This window comes from Ambystoma mexicanum, chromosome 8, assembly GCF_040938575.1.
Source record: "Ambystoma mexicanum isolate Mex_15411 chromosome 8, UKY_AmexF1_1, whole genome shotgun sequence".
Lineage (NCBI taxonomy): Eukaryota > Metazoa > Chordata > Amphibia > Caudata > Ambystomatidae > Ambystoma > Ambystoma mexicanum.
In genome coordinates, this window is record NC_090929.1 from 76,949,744 (window position 1) to 76,967,128 (window position 17,385).

Below are 17,385 nucleotides of genomic sequence, written 5' to 3' on the forward strand. Positions count from 1 at the left end.
CCTGTACCACCTGTGCATACCCCACAGTGCCTCCTTCCTGTACTATCTCTGCATACCCCTTACTGCCTCCTTCCTGTACTATCTCTGCATATCCCTCACTGCCTCCTTCCTGTATTATCTGTGCATACCCCTCACTGCCTCCTTCCTGTACTATCTGTGCATACCCCTCGGTGCCTCCTTCCTGTACAATCCGTGCATACCCCTCGGTGCCTCCCTCCTGTACAATCCGTGCATACCCCTCACTGCCTCCTTCCTGTACCATCTGTGCATACCCCTCGGTGCCTCCCTCCTGTACAATCCGTGCATACACCTCACTGCCTCCCTCCTGTACCATCCATCCATACCCCTCGGTGCCTCCCTCCTGTACCATCTGTGCATACCCCTCGGTGCCTCCCTCCTGTACAATCCATGCATACCCCTGACTGCCTCCCTTCTTCTACCATCCGTCCATACCCCTCGGTGCCTCCCTCCTGTACCATCTGTGCATACCCCTCACTGCCTCCTTCCCTTATCATCCGTCCATACCCCTCGCTGCCTCCTTCCTGTAACATCCGTGCATATCCTTCGGTGCCTTTTTCCTGTACTATCCGTGCATACCCCTCACTGCCTCCCTCATGTACTATCCGTGCATACCCCCCACTGTGCATATCTTTGCTCTCTAAATACTTATTCTTGCCTCCTGTAGGATTCCTGCGTATTTCCGCATTGCCAGGGCACCAGTGCCCCCCCGCCTTCCATCCCACATAAGGCAATGATCCAAACACTTGCTATTTAATCATGGCCGCATGAACATCGCGGTGGGGCGTCTGGGGTAGGTCATGTTGTAGGACCCCTTAAATAAAACCATTACAGAAAGATGGGCAGTCACTTGGTCTGCGTCAGAGGATGTGGAGGAAACCGCACAGTGTCAGCGCCTTCCTTCAAATGTTATGCTTTGTTATGTTATGTTATCAGTACTTGTATAGCACACCGTCACCAACGGAATTGGTCCCCAGGCGCTCTGGCAGATCTGTAAACAGGAAGGGTGCGGGTAGGGTTAGTCGAGAGGAGGGGAGAAGGAGAGTGGGAGATGTGGTGTGCTGTTGGCAGCTTCAGTTCGGTTGACACCGAGTGCTGGGCTTTGGTGCTAGTATCGGATCGGATCGGATGAAGGCCTTGAGTGCTGTGGGTGAAGTTTATGTGTTGTTGATGCAGTGTGGTAAAGTGCGTGCGGATTGCTGGGGGAGAGATAGTTGTGTGGTTTTGTGTGGGTTTAAGTAAGCAGAAGATTGAGGATTGGGTTAGTGCGGTCTGTATCCAGGTTCAGGTACTTAAGATTCCGTTAGAGTTGTATACCTGTGGGTTCTGATGTTGCTGTGGGTTCGGGTGTTGCTGGTTCCTGGTGGCCGACTCGATTTGGTGGTGTTGCGCTGGTCCAGCTGTATCCTATTGAGTATAGTATGGATTGGTGGGTGCGTCTGAACCTAATCTTCAGGTGTGGGACTGGGTGGGTGATATCTATTCTTAGGTAATCTAGTGTGACCCTGGTCAGTTAAGGCTTTGAGTGGTTCAGGATTGCGGTCATGTTGAAGTGTTGTCCTAGTGGGTCCGTCTTGGTGAGCGTGTGTATTCAGACGTTCGTATCCTTCTGTCGTAACTGATTCTTTGATTTCCGTGGAGCGAACATCCTTGAGACTATTGTTTAGTTGTAGTTTGTGTGTTGAGGCATTGTGCTTCCTGCTTTGTATTGGTGGGCCGTGTGTAGTGATGAAACATTCTGTTTCTCACCCATTGCCTTGGGCCCGTGATGCAGTGTTTCCTTTCCCTCTCTATGATTTTTTCTAAGGGCTGATGGGGAAGGTCATAGTTAGGTCCATGTCCTCTTGATGATTTGTTCTAGTTTTTCGGTCTTAGTTTGCTATGTTTACTGTCTTTGGTCGTATTGCGAGTGTCTCCCGTTTGGTCCTTTAGTATGCCGTCAGATAGTTGCCTCAGCTTTTCCCATTGATTGATCGGTGCGTATCGCGGTCACTCTACATTCATTGGTGTTTTTTGGTATGTCGGTGCCCCTGTGGCCAGTCTTTCTAGTTATGACGTGAAGAGCCAGGTTTTGAGTAATTTCCTGAATAATAGGTGGTTTCTAGTGTTACGTATGTACTTTGGAAGGTCGTTCCAGGTTTTCGGGGCTTGGTGAGAGAAGGAGGATCCTACAAGTTGTCTTTTGTTGTAGGGCTTCGGTTCCAGGCGGACGTCCATGCTTGATCTGAGCGTTCTTGTTGGTCGATGTATGCGCAGTTTGTCTCTTAGGAACTCAGCGCCTTCGTTGTGTACTGCTCTGTGCGTAATGCACATTGTTTTGAATTTTATTTGTTGTTTTATTGGTAGCCAGTGTAGTGTTTTCAGCACTGGTTCAGTGTGTTCTCTTCGGGGTAGTTTCAGAAGTAGTCTGGCTGCCGCGTTTTGAATGCGTTGTAGTTTTTTTAGGAGTTTTGTAGTTTTTTTAGGATTTGTTCAGGCATGCATAGGCTATTGGCGTAGTCTACTTTGGACATGACAAGGGCGATGATAGTGGTCGTTTTGTTGGCGAACGATAGGAACGGTAAGATTCTCTTTGCCGCTTGCAGGAGGAAGAAGCATTTCTTGAGGAGAGCGTTTACTTGTGGCTCTAGCGTGAGAATATTGTCCATCAGAACTCCCAGGTTTTTTACAATCGCAGAGGGGGCTGGGGTAGTCCCGAGTTCCCTTGGCCAAGGGATGAATTGGTTTTCTCCTCCACAGTCATTATTTCGGTGTTGCCTGGGTTGATTTTGAGGGAATCGGAGTTCATCCAGAAAAATACATTGCGGAGGCAGTTTTCTAGCGTTGAGTTTCTTTCCGGGTTGTCTTGTATTTTGAAGATTATTTGTGTATCGGAAGCGTAGTTGTAGCAGGTGAGACCGTGGCTTTTGATGATTCTGATAAGTAGATACAGGTAGATGTTGAATAGTAGCGGGGAGAAGGATGATCCTTGTGGTACTCCACAGGTGGAAGCTCTTGGGCTGGATTTGAAGGGTTTCATCAATACAGTTTCCGTTCTGTTTGTTAGGAAAGATTTGATCCATAGTAGAGCGGTGTCTGTATTTCCAAGTGCTTCTAATCTCGTTATGAGGGTGTCATGGTTGACTGTGTCAGATGCTGCCGATAGGTCTAGGAGTATCAAGGTAGCGCTGTTGGCCGAGTCTGCGTTGGTTTTTAGATCGTCCCATATTGAGAGTAGAGCTGATTCCGTTCCTCTCAGTGGTCTGAAGCCAACTTGTGCCTGGTCTAGTAGGCAGTGCTCCTCTATAAACTCTTGGGTCATTTTGTATATGTACGTTTCGAGCAGCTTGGCTGTATACGGGATGTTGGATATAGGTCTGTAGTTGGAGAGGTCCTCTACGTTTCCCGCTGTATCTTTGAGTAGTGGCCTGATGTATGCAGTTTTGAAGTCTTGTGGCACTTTCCCAGTTGCGATGGAATGGTTGAGGACATTCCTGTGATATTCCATGGGCGTTCCTTGTTTAAGAATTGATTTGTATATGTCTGGTGGGCATGGGTCATCGGGGGACCCTGAGTTGTTGCTTTCATTCACCAGTTTGACGAATGTCTCCACTGATATTTCTGGAAAGCTTCGTAGTTTGTTTGGGTGCTCCTCCCGGGTGTAGGTTGGGGGTTGTGGTCAGATCAGACGATCTGCTTTGAATGGTTTGTTGGATGTTAGTGATTTTGGTTTTGAAGTGGTCCGTGAGGTTGTTGCAGAGTTTTGTGGACGGAGTTGGTGTGTTGTTACATCCTGGAGGGTTTTTGATTTCGTTTAGGATTTTGAAGAGCTCTTTTTGGGTGTTTGGTGCTTCGAAGATTCGGTTGTCGTAGTGTTTCCTTTTTGCTTTTTGTATTTCCTTTTTGTAAGCCTGGTTGTGTTGTAGGAATTTCAGTTTGTTTTCCCATCATTTTGTTTTCTCCAATCAAGTTCTAGTCTTCGGTTTTTTCTTGCCATGGTGCACAGTAGTGGGATGAACCATTTTGCCATAGACTGTTTATTAGATGAAGCGAAGGGTTTTTCTTTGGCAATGTTGTCTATAGTAGTTATAATCCAGGAATGCAGCAGGGTTACCTTTTTGTCCAGGTCATCATCTTCCATGAATGTTGGGTGTGGTTTGTTTAGCTCCAGGAGTTCATGCAGGTTGGAGTTTTTGATGGTTCTCCAATTTCTTTTCATGATTTCCGTTGTTTTGTCCGGTTGATTGTTAGCCTGGTCATTAAGATTATGAAGGGGATGATGAGGTGGTCGCTCCAGGGTATTTGAATTGGGGGTGCCGTGGTGAGGAGTAGTTTGTTGGCGAAGATTGCGTCAAGTGTATGCCCTGCCGAGTGGGTTGCTCCTTTGACTAGTTGTTGTAGGTTCATCGCTGCTAGATGGCTGGTTAGCGATTTTGGTATGGTTGTGCTTTCTCCTTCAAACCAGATGTTGAAATCTCCTAGGACTATCAGGTGATTGTGTTTGATGGCTAGGACAGTGATTGCTTCTGTGAAGGAGTCTACGAAGGTTGTATCGTAGGTTGGTGGTCTATATGTTAGTATGAATTTCAAGTTTGTTTTGGATGTTACTGCTAGACGTATGATTAGGGATTCGCATTTATCGATGATTAGTGGGTCTTCCAGTTTGATATCCAGGTGTTCTTTGTGAATGGTTGCCAGCCTTCCTCCCCTATTTTGGTTTTTCTGTTTGATTGGAGGCATTTGAAGTATTCAGGCAAGCAGTTGTTGAGTGCGATCTTGTAATTGTCATCTAGCCAGGTTTCTGTTACAAATAGGATGTCGATTCCCTCCGTCGCAGAGCAGATCGTATATCTCAGTGGCATGTTTTGATATTGATCTTGCATTGATGAGGTTGCAGTGGATCTTATTGGTGTGGTTTTGCTTGTTGGTCGTACCTTGTTTTGGTTTGTGGTTGTTTGGTTGCGGGGCATCATTGTTGGCGTTGATTGTGGGTGGATGAGGATCAGCGAAGGTTGTAGCTTCAATGTAGAAGGGCGTACGAGGATCAGCGGAGGCTGCATTTTCATTGAGGTGGTCTGCTAGATTGAAAGCTTGGCTGTTCAGTGGTGTTGCTGCTACGTTTGTGCTAGTTTGGTGAAGGTCCATGAAGGCTTCTTCTTCGTTGAATTGGTCAGTTAGGTTCATGTTTGGGTTGTTGGTTATAAGATCTTCTTCGTTGTTATGTCCGGTATGGCGCGGGTGTTGGGGGTGTCCTTCTGTTCTTGTGATGTATGGGGTGATGGGATCGGACTCTGGCCACCTTCTTCTTGGGTGTTCCCGTCTTTTTTCTGATTGTCTCAGGATTTTCTTTGTCTGTCTTGATGTCTCTTTGTCGTTGGGGTATCCTCGTTCTGGGGTGGTTACAAGGTATGGTGTGAGATATAGGGAGTTTTCCCTTTGGAGTTTTGTTCTGGTCGTTTTGGTTTTGGGTGTTGTGTTTCTTCTATATGAGGTTGTTGCTTCGGTGGTAGGTTGGATTTGTGTGCCTGTTTCCAGTGCGGCCTTGTCTTGTGCCCTTTCTCTGTGTCCTTTTCTGGTCCGGGGCATTTTGGTGCTCAGTGCGGAGGTGCTGGTTGAGTGGTTGGCTGCTGTGTCTTGTGATGGGAGTGCTGGTGTTTCTTCTTGTATTGGTAGGCTTGGGAGCTTTTGTGCCGTCTGTTCTTCCGGTGGGTCGGTTTGTGTGTCCTCCGAGCGCTGTCTGGTAGGGGTTTTAGTGCTGGGCGTACTGTTGTCAGGGGTGTTGTAGGTCGAAGTTCAGTGCTGTCTGTGTAGGTCTCTCTGAAAGGATAAGGGCGGCTGGAACTATTCTATCACGGTCTAGTCCTCACTGGGAGTATGTTAAGGGGGTTTAGCTAAGTTTGTGCTTGAGGCTAGTTCTGACTATGTTCTGGAGTCTCGTATGGTAGGCGGGACCCTAAGGAGTATTGTAATCCTTATGATTCAAATTTAGGAGCGGAGTCCCTGCGAAATTTGGGTGACCCGTATAGTTGGAGAGAGGTCTATCGCTGTAATCTGAATGGCAACAGATGCAATTTGGCGATAGAACCCCTGCTATATTTATGAGACTTGTATAGTGGGAGAGAGGCCTATAAATGTAAACTGAATATCCCACAATGCGGTTTGGGACCAGAGCCCCTGCTAAAATTGGGAGACCTGTACGGTGGGAGAGAGGAACCCCCAATGCGATCCGAATATCACAATACCGTCTGGGAACAAACCCCTGCCAGAATTGGGAGGCCTGTGTAGTGGGAGAGAGGCCTATCAATGCAGTCTGAATGTCATACAATACAATTTTGGAATAGAACCCCTGATAGTTTTTGGGAGACCTGTATAGTGGGAGAGAGGCCTATCAATACAATCTGACTATCATACAATACAATTTATCAAAGCGACCTGACTGTCATACAATGCAATTTTGGAATAGAACCCCTAATCGTTTTGGGAGATCTGTACAGTGGGAGGGAGGTCCCTAAATGCAATCCATACATCATGTAATACAACTTGGGGACAGAACCCCTGTTGGACTTGGGGGACCTGTATACTGGGAGAGAGTCCTAACTATGCAATCTGAATGTTATACAATGCAATTTTGGGGACAGAACCCCTGCTAAATTCAGGAGACCTGTACAGTGGGAGAGAAGCCCATCAATGCAGTCCGAATATCATACAATGCAATTTTGGGGACAGAAACCCATCAAGTTTGGGAGACCTGTATAGTGGGAGAGAGGCCCATCAGTGCAATCTGAATATGATACAATACAGTTTGGGAGCAGGCCTGTATAGTGGGTGGGAGGCCCACCAATGCAATCTAAATATCATACAATACAATTAGGGGTGGAACCCCTGATACATTTTGGAGACCTTTATAGTGGGAGAGAGGCCTATCAATGCAATCTGAGTGTCACGATAAAGTTTGGGAATGGAGCCCCTGGTAAGTTTGGGGGACCTGTAAAGTGGGAGAGAGGCCTATCAATGCAAACAGAACATCACACTATGCAGTTTGGGGACAAAACCCCATAACAATTTTGGGCGCCTTTATTGAAAGGCCTATTAAAGCAATCAGAATATCATACAATACAGCTTGGGGACAGAATCCCTGATCATTTTGGGAGAGAGGCCTATCAATGCAATCTGAGTGTCATACGATACAGTTTGGGGATGGAGCCCCTGGTGAGTTTGGGAGACCTGTATGGTGGGAGAGAGGCCTATCAATGCAAACAGAGTATTATACTAAGCAGTTTGGGGACAGAACACCTGATCAATTTGGGGGACCTGTATATGGGGGAGGAACCTATCAGTGCAATCTGAATATCATACCATACAATTTTGGAACAGAGACCCTGCTAAATTTGGGAGACCTGTGTATTGGGAGAGGCACCTAGCAATGCAATCTGAATATCACACAATATAGTATGTGGACAGGACCTCTGATAGATTTGGGAGACCTGTAAAGTGGGAGAGAGGCCTATAAATACAATCGGAGTATCATACAATTCGATTACGGAACGGAAACGCTCCTAAATTTGGGAGACCTGTTTTTTGGGGGAGAGGCCTATCTATGCAATCTGAGTATCACATAATACAACTGGGAACAGAATCTGTGATAACTTTGGAGACCTGTATAGTGGGAGAGAGGCCTATCAATGCAATCTGAATATCTTACAATACAATTTTGGAACAGAAACCCTGATAGATTTTGGAACTGTTTTATATTGGATTGTTAGGTGGCTAGGATTATACGGTAGAGTGCTTGATCTACTCCTAACCCAGGCCACTCCTACCTTACTGGTCCTTGTAGTTGATGGTGGACGGCTGGCACCCGTCTTCCCCTGTGGACTCCTGCCGTCACCTCCAGGAGCTGCCTCTGTTGGGGCCGACCTTAGCCTTGGGGCTACCGGGCAGAGGGCTGCACTGGAAGACCAGTGAAGACGGTTCCCAGTGAAGGAAGCAGGGGGCGGGGGGAGAGAGGAAGTGGTCAACAACGGAGCTGGAATGGGCATAGGAAGTGAAAGCTATGGGCCCAAGGGCTCTCTGGAAGCGGCCGCAGTTACCTGCCTCTGGGTTGGGGTAAGACGGTTGAATGAGGATGCAACTCTCACCGTGCTTCTGGACCAAATCAAGATGTCACACAGAACTAAGCTCCAATCAGGGCTCTGGGGCGGGTTGGGAGGCGGGAGTGCTGGAGTCCAGGAAGGGGAGCTGGGAGGGATGTGGCGAGCTGGGGAGGGAAGCGGGATCTGAATGGGAAATAAGGCAGCAGCGGTGGCGAGCAGGCTCATTTCCATACAGCAGTTCTGGGCCAGGCAACGTGCACAGCACCCGCGCACAGAATCCTGAGATAGTGCATTTAGCCGGTTACATTAGCAATGCACTTCCTTCAACCTTTGGGGCTTGGCTGCACAGCACCATTCGGGACCCCGCCACAGCATGTAAGGGTGCCCGACTCAGCAAGTAGAGTCCATGTTGCCTTCGATCCTGAGGCAGTAAAACACACCTTCACGAATAATGCCGAGCTGGTAACCAAGCCGCACATGCCCCCTAAACAAGGCCTGATGTGGCACATGTACCCTGGACAAAGCCTGATGTGGCACATGCACCCTGGACAAAGTCTGACGTAGCACACACACAGCATTATGGGCTTTTAGCACTTACTACACTGAGCACTTACATCTGCTGCTCACCCATGAGCACAGGCACGCCAAGACTTACCCTCCATTCCCTCCTTCCCTCTGCTCTCTTTGCACTTGCACACTCTGAATGCTCACTAGGCCTAGTAAGTCTGTCTTTATCCTTCAGTTGTTTTAATTGTCCTTCAATCCCATGTTCGCTCCCTGTTACCCTGTGGGCGCTATGAAACACAATTTACTTGTTGTATAAGCGCCTAACAAATATGCCAACCAATCTGCTTTCATAACCATGGGCATGGCTTGCTGGGTCATATGGCTGCCGCTCAGCTCGGCCCATAGCTCATGTGCATCCAGGACCCTATTCAGAAATAAAAACCCTGCCCATCTCGCTGTCTCGACACCGCTTTGGGTAGTGTTAGGAGATTGGTCTTCAGTAGACAGGGCTCCCCATGAAAGGGCTGCTTACAGGGAAGTTCAATTCCAAGAGCAAGGGGCAGCTTCTGGCTGTCGCAGGGTTTGTCTGCCAGAGACAAGCAACCAGAGGGCAGCTTCTGGAGGTCTAAGGGACTGTCTGCCAGAGACGAACAAACAGAGGGCAGCTTCTGGCTGTCACAGGGACTGTCTGCCAGAGACGAGCAACCAGAGGGCAGCTTCTGGAGGTCTTAGGGACTGTATGCCGGAGACGAGTAGAGAGGAGCTTCTGGCATTCGCCTGGACAGCCTGCCAGAGACAAGCTAACAGAGGGCAGCTTCTGGAGGTCTCAGGGACTGTCTGCCAGAGGCTAGCAACCAGAGGGCGGCTTCTGACTGTCGTAGGGACTGTCTGCCAGAGACAAGCAAACAGAGGGCAGCTTCTGGAGGTCTCTGGGACTGTCTTCCAGATACAGGCTAACAGAGGGCAGCTTCTGGTGGTCTCAGGGATTGTCTGCCAGAAAGGAGCAAACGGAGAGCAGCTTCTGGCAGTTGCCTGGACTGTCTGCCAGGGACGAGCAAACAGAGGGCTGCTTCTGGAGGTCTCAGGGACTGTCTGCCAGAGACAAGCAAACAGAGAGCAGTTTCTGGCGGTCTCCTGGACTGTCTGCCAGAGACAAGCAACCAGAGGGCAGCTTCTGGAGGTCTAAGGGACTGTCTGCCAGAGACGAGCAAACAGAGGGCAGCTTCTGGAGGTCTTAGGGACTGTATGCCAGGGACGAGTAGAGAGGAGCTTCTGGCAGTCGCCTGGACAGCCTGCCAGAGACAAGCTAACATAGGGCAGCTTCTGGAGGTCTCAGGGACTGTCTGCCAGAGACTAGCAACCAGAGGGCGGCTTCTGGCTGTCGCAGGGACTGTCTGCCAGAGACAAGCAAACAGAGGGCAGCTTCTGGAGGTCTCTGGGACTGTCTTCCAGATACAGGCTAACAGAGGGCAGTTTCTGGGGGTCGCCTGGACTGTCTGCCAGAGAGGAGCAAACAGAGAGCAGCTTCTGGAGGTCTCAGGGACTGTCTGCCACAGACAAGCAAACAGAAGGCAGATTCTGGCTGTCGTAGGGACTGTCCGCCAGAGATGAGCAAACAGAGGGCAGTTTCTGGCAGTCGCCTGGACTGTCTGCCAGGGACGAGCAAACAGAGGGCTGCTTCTGGAGGTCTCAGGGACTGTCTGCCAGAGACAAGCAAACAGAGAGCAGTTTCTGGTGGTCTCCTGGACTGTCTGCCAGAGACGAGCAAACAGAGGGCAGCTTCTGGGAGTCTAAGCGATTGTCTGCCAGAAAGGAACAAACGGAGAGCAGCTTCTGGCAGTTGCCTGGACTGTCTGCCAGGGATGAGCAAACAGAGGGCTGCTTCTGGAGATCTCAGGGACTGCCTGCCAGAGACAAGCAAACAGACATCTTCTGGCTGTCGCATAGACTGCCTGTCAGAAACAAGAAACCAGAGATCAGCTTCTGGAGGTCTCGGGGACTGGCTGCCGGAGACCAGCAAACAGAGAGCAGCTTCTGGCTGTCGCAGAGATTGTCTGCCAGAGAAGAGCAAACCGAGGGAAGCTTCTGGAGGTCTCAGGGACTGTCTGCCAGAGACAAGCAAACAGAAGGCAGCTTCTGGTGGTCTCAGGGATTGTCTGCCAGAAAGGAGCAAACGGAGAGCAGCTTCTGGCAGTTGCCTGGACTGTCTGCCAGGGACGAGCAAACAGAGGGCTGCTTCTGGAGGTCTCAGGGACTGTCTGCCAGAGACAAGCAAACAGAGAGCAGTTTCTGGCGGTCTCCTGGACTGTCTGCCAGAGACGAGCAAACAGAGGGCAGCTTCTGGCAGTCTAAGCGATTGTCTGCTAGAAAGGAACAAACGGAGAGCAGCTTCTGGCAGTTGCCTGGACTGTCTGCCAGGGACGAGCAAACAGAGGGCTTCTTCTGGAGGTCTCAGGGACTGCCTGCCAGAGATGAGCAAACAGACATCTTCTGGCTGTCGCATAGACTGCCTGTCAGAAACAAGCAACCGGAGAGCAGCTTCTGGAGGTCTCGGGGACTGTCTGCCGGAGACCAGCAAACAGAGAGCAGCTTCTGGCTGTCGCAGGGATTGTCTGCCAGAGACGAGCAAACAGAGGGCAGCTTCTGGCGGTCGCCTGGACTGTCTGCCAGAGACGAGCAAACAGAGGGCAGCTTCTGGCTGTCGCAGGGACTGTCTGCCAGAGACGAGCAAACAGAGGGAAGCTTCTGGATGTCTCACGAGCAAGCACACCCCATCATTTATAATCCCAGCCACACCGGGAAACCTGTTAATTTAATACTTTCAATAGTTTCATGGTATGCTTAACTGCTCATTGGAAATGGAAGCTGAAATCCAAAATGTAGTCTGCCCCGAAAGGGCAAAACCCACTGCAACTACACAGGCCATCTGTAGAGGCAATTTGAGAACCTAGTTTGCCATTCAGTATCCAGTCTCGTCCACTCCACAAACAGAGGGCAGCTTCTGGGGCTCTCAGGGACGGTCTGCCAGAGATGAGCAAACAAAGGGCAGCTTCTGGAGCTCTCAGGGACTGTCTGCCAGAGAAAAGCAACTAGAGGGCAGCTTCCCGGCTGTCGCAGGGATTGTCTGCCAGAGAGGGGCAAACAGAGGGCAGCTTCTGGCGGTCTCAGGGATTGTCTGCCAGAGAGGGGCAAACAGAGAGCAGCTTCTGGCGGTCTCAGGGATTGTCTACCAGAGACGAGCAAACAGAGGGCAGCTTCTGGAGGTCTCAGGGACTGTCTGCCAGAGACAAGCAAACAGAGAGCAGTTTCTGGTAGTCGCCTGGACTATCTGCCAGAGACAAGCAAACAAAGGGAAGCTTTTGGATGTCTCACGAGCAAGCACACCCCATCATTAATAATCCCAGCCACACCGGGAAACCTGTTAATTTAATACTTTCAATAGTTTCATGGTATGCTTAACTGCTCATTGGAAATGGAATTTGAAACCCAAAATGTAGTCTGCCCCGAAAGGGCAAAACCCACTGCAACTACACAGGCCATCTGTAGAGGCAATTCGAGAACCTAGTTTGCCATTCAGTATCCAGTCTCGTCCACTCCAAATTCTGCAGTAATCGCCTCACCCCATTACTCCAACCAATGCCATGCCTCCTTAAAGCGTGGGGCCTGAGCAGTACTCTCAAGCTTGTCACCCCTCTCAAATCCCTGGAAGGAAAAGGCTACTAACCCATGTCACTATTTATTTATTATTGTTGCTTGTATAGCGTGCCAAGCCCCAAGGCATCTGTGCTCTTGCTTACATGAGAAAAATTACAATTGTTGCAGAAGGTTAAAATCATGCACTCCTATTTGCATAGTTACATTTTACATTTGCATTTCAGGCCTATCGCTTAGGCAGAGGTCTAAGTGGTTGCTTACATGAGAAGATTGCACTTGTTACAGAGGTTACGGTCCTACACTCATATTTACATATTTGAAGAGTTACATTTTGCATTTACATTTCAGGCCTATCACTTCTGCAGAAGTCTAGTGGTAGTGAGAGTTTGCTCGTTGGATTAGTGACTATTGTTGGTTGTGCAGTTGGTGTGTGAAGAGGTGTGTTTTAAGCTGTTTGCGAAAGATCCAGAAGGAATCCTGGGCTCTGAGATGAGTGGGAAGTTAATTCCAAAGTTTACTCGCCATCGCGGGGAAGCTGCTGCCGCCTGCTTTTTGGATCTTGAATTTTGGTGTGACCACAAGGTGTTTGTAGGCTGCTCTGGTGTGTCGGATTGATTGGGTTTTAGCTATTTTGTTGGCTAGGTAGGCAGGGGCTACCCGGTGGAGGCACTTTGTCAATGTGAACGTTTTAAATCAGATTCGTTCTTGAATGGACAGCCAGTGGAGTTTGAGTCTGGTTTCTCAGATGTGTATGGATCTCGGAATGTTGAGTGCTGCACTGATGGCATTGTTTGGAAGGACCTATAGTTTGTTCATGTTGTATATTGAAGTACCGGTGTATATTGCGTTGCAGTAGTCAAGTCTGGTTAGCACTAGTACTCTTGCCAGCGTGATGCAGCTGTCGGGCGAGAGGAAGGGCCTGCAGGCGTTGATCAGCTTGCAGGTGTATGAAGTGGCTGAGGCAGTGGCGTTCACTTGTTTCGCTAGAGTGAGAGAGGAATCTAGGCAGAAACCTAATGTTTTGACATGGCTGGAGACTGAGATGATGTTGCCATCAATGTTGAAGGATTGAAATGCCGAACTAAGTTTGGCAAGCCTGCGTTGAGAGCCTACGAGGAGCAACTCTGTCTTCACGTCATTCAGGCACAAACCGTGATGTGCATCCCACCCTGTATGGTTTCATAGACGGCGTTGAGAGTGGTGCTATAGGTGGTGTGGTCTCCAGTCATAGGTATGAGGACCTGGGTGTCGTCTGCGCAGTTGGTATACAAGACGCCCAGTCCATGAAGGCGGTCAAACAGCGGCTTTGTAAATATATTATACAAAGTGGGAGCCACACATGAACCTTGTTGTTTTCCGCAGGTAACTGGAGTGGGTGATGCTTCTGCCTTAGGTGAGAAGGTCTTCATAGTTCTCTCTGAGAGAAAGGATTTAATCCGTAGAATGGCATTGGGTGACAATTGTGCGGCTGTGGAGAGGTAGTTGTAAAAGATGTTGTGGTCCACCAAATCAAAGGCAGCCGAGAGGTCTACTAGTAGGACCAGGGCAAGTTTCCCTTTCTCCTTCAGATCGTCCATTTAGATTTATAAATCTAGGAGAGCCGTTTCAGTCCGATATCTGGGTCGGAAACTGGATTGTCCGAGTCCCAATATGTTGTTTTCTTCTAGGTATTTTTGAATTTGGAGGTATGCCACTCGGTCTAAGATTTCTAGTAAGAAAGGTACGGTAGTGATGGCCCGTTAGTTTGTGGGGCTGTTGGGGTCGAGCCAGTATTTTTTTTTTATAGAGTTAGAACCCAGGGATTTTTTAGGTCCTTGGGGTCACAGTTGTTGTCGAAGGATGCATTGATGAGGTTAGTGATAAACGTAGTGAGTTGCGAAGCGCAGTCCTTGAGGTGGGCAAGGATTCCCTTGGCATCTGGAGGGTTTTAAGGAGGAGATGATCCGTAGCACTTCCGAATTAGTGACCTTGGTGAATTCGAATTGGGGTGTTGCCGGTTTATTAGTGGTTATTGGTTGACTATTTACTAAAGCTGTAGGCTGTACTAGTGTTTTCTTTTTAGCTGAGATTTTAGATTGGAGTCGAGTGATTTTGTCTAGTAGGGCATTCTGAATGTCCAGACACCAACTCACATTTTTGTTGCAGTTATCCATTGGAGGAATAGGGGTCTCTAGCTCTCAGAGTATAGAAAATAATTCCTTTGATTTCGAATTGGATTGGTTATTCTGTCATTGTATAGTGCGCTTTTGGTTTGGAGAACTACAGTTTTGTATTCTCGCGCAGTTTTGAGGAAGGCTGATTTATTAGATTCTGATGGCAACTTCTTCCATAGTTCTTCAGCCTCTCTTTTTTCTTTCCTGTGGGCATTTAGTGTGGGGGTGAACCATCCGTTCAGGTGAGTGGGTTGTTTGGCTTTACGAATGGCCAGCGGGGCCAGTTGGTCAATAGCAGCTAGCCTGATGTCATTATAGTTTTTAGTCAATGTGGTTGGGTCAGGGTTGTCCTTGCGTTGGTTTGATAGGAGGGGTTGTAGTAATGGTAGCAGGTTTTCCACCATTATGTTTCATTTGTTTCTGGTGGGGGTGGCTGGTGCCAATTGGGGGGATGAGGGGGAGTCGGTCTTGTTGGTTAATGTGTCGATGGTGAAGGTAATAAGATGATGGTCGACCAGGGGCATGGAGAATTGGATGAAATTGTGGCTTTGCAATTGATGTCTGCGAGCCAGTCAAGAATACGGCCTTTGACATGTGTGGGATTGTGAATCCTGTGTGACAGCCCGAGGGCTGTCATGGTGTTAGCTAATGATAGGGCGTATTTGTCTGAAGGGTCACGGAAGCCTAGGTTGAAGTCACCCATTATGATGGTTTGAGATTTGGGTTTGGAGTTAGACGGGAGGATTTGGGTAACATCGTTTTCAAATGCTGGTGCAGGCCCAGGGGGTCTGTAAACCAGAAGAATGTTAATGGTGGCAGTTGCATGCAGAGATATTTTTACTGAAAGGAGTTCCCCAGTGGTGAAAGGAGTGGACGTGGGAGTTTCTCTCATATTCAGTGAGGTTTTGGCGATGATGGTGACGCATCCACCTTTGACTGTCAGTCTGTCCCTTCTGCAGATGGAGTCATTATCAGGAACAGCAATGGATAGGGCAGGGCCACCGGCTGCATGCAGCCAGGATTCGTTATGGCAAGAAGTCCAGTTTGTGAGCTGTGATTATGTCAGCAATGTTAAGAGCGTGTGCTGAGAGAGACCTGGCGTTGGTGAGAGTGCCTAGGATGTGATGGGGATGCGTGTGGGAGTCAGAAGGAGAGTTTGTGACATGGGGATTCCTGAGGCTAGTGTAACTCGGATTGGTTCTCAGAGTGGGGAGAGAGTTCCTGCGCAAGATGTAAGGTCTGTTTGTGGTGATATCGCTGAGTGGTTTGGTTCTGGATGACAAGTTAGAGTTTCTGAGCAGGGTGTGTTGAGGTTGTATGTGGTGGCAGTGGTTGCTGGTTACGGGGTTGGTTAGTGTTGCAGGGTGTGGATATGTAGAGGGGGCTAATCTGAGGCTATGTAAGGTTGAGGGCCTGCTGATCATGTTAAGTATTGTGATGGCCATGATGTGCAGCCAAGGGTGGAAGTGCTATGTGGGTGTAGGTGTGTCCAGGCGGGCGCATCACCCTACTGGCCGGGTGGTGCAGCTCCCTGCGTGTGGCTATGGGGAGCAATCTGTGTAGCCTGAGAGCATGTAGCAGCACCATGCAGACAAGCAATAAGCCTTCTTGAAGCTTGCACCAACTTACTCTAAATGTAAACCCTGTAAAAATAGACCCATGTCTCAACCCTATTGGCAACCCACTCGCAGCCCTCTTACTCCCATACTGGAATGCAGCAAAGATATGGTCAAGAGTCTCTTGAAAATCAGCTACATTGTGCTTTGTTCACTGTTGCAACACGTTCTACAACTACCTGTGCTCTGGCCCATGTTGGAGCAACACACTCTAGGTCTATATTGTAGCCCCTGTTGGAGCAACACACTCTAGGTCTATATTGTAGCCCCTGTTGGAGCAACACACTCTAGGTCTATATTGTGGCCTCTGTTGGAACACACGCTAGGTCTAAGCTGTGGCCCCCGATGAACAACACACTCTAGGTCTATATTGTGGTCCCTGTTGGAACACACTCTGGATCTATGTTGTAGCTGCTGTTGGAACACAGTCTAAGCTGTGGCCCCTGTCGGAACACACTCTAGGTTTAAGCTGTGGCCTCCGTTGAACACACTATAGGTCTATATTGTGGGCCCCTGCTAAAAACACTTTAGGTCTATGATGTGACCCTAGTTGGAACACACCTTCTAAGCTGTGGCCCCCGTTGAACAACAAAGTCAAGGTCTATAGCGTGGCTCCTATTAGAACATAGTCTAGGTCTAAGCTGTGGCCCCTGTCGGAACACATTCTGGGTCTATATTTTGCCTCCAGTTGGAACACACTCTAGGTTTAAGCTGTGGCCCCTTTTGGAACACACTATAGGTCTATATTGTGGGCCCCTGCTGAAAACACTTTAGGTCTATGATGTGACCCCAGTTGGAACACACCCTCTAAGCTGTGGCCCCTGTTGAACAACACAGTCCAGGTCTATAGTGCGACTCCTGTTGGAACACAGTCTAGGTTTAAGCTGTGGCCCCCATTGAACAACATGCTCTGGGTCTATATTGTGGCCCCTAGGTCTATATTGTGGCCCCTGGTGGAATACACTCTAGGTCTATGCTTTTGCCCCTTATGAAACACACTCTGTCTGTGCTATGGCCCCTGATGGAACACACTATAGACCTATGCTGTGGCCTAAGCTAGTGCCTGTTGCAATATGGTTTAGATCGGTGCCTTGTTACCGGTATGAACCCATTCTAGGTCAGTGCCCTAGTCCCTGTTGGAACAACTACTTTGGGTAGTTGGTGCAGTCCTGGGAAACCCCAGTTCTTTGGGCAGTTGGTGCAGTCTGGGGGAACCCCCGTTCTTTGGGCTGTCCAGGGAAACCTCAGTTCTTTGGGCAGTTGGTGCAGTCTGGGGAAACCCCATTTCTTTGGGCAGTTGGTGCAGTCTGGGGAAACCCCAGTTCTTTGGACAGTTGGTGCAGTCCGGGGAAATCTCAGTTCTTT

The 17,385-nt window shown here is 48.9% G+C and overlaps 1 protein-coding gene across 3 annotated transcripts in view; it reads left to right on the plus strand.

Moving 5' to 3' along the window:
• Nucleotides 1–17,385, plus strand: part of SPACA9 (sperm acrosome associated 9) — a 128,561-nt gene that overhangs the window by 103,236 nt on the left and 7,940 nt on the right. The window lies entirely within an intron of this gene.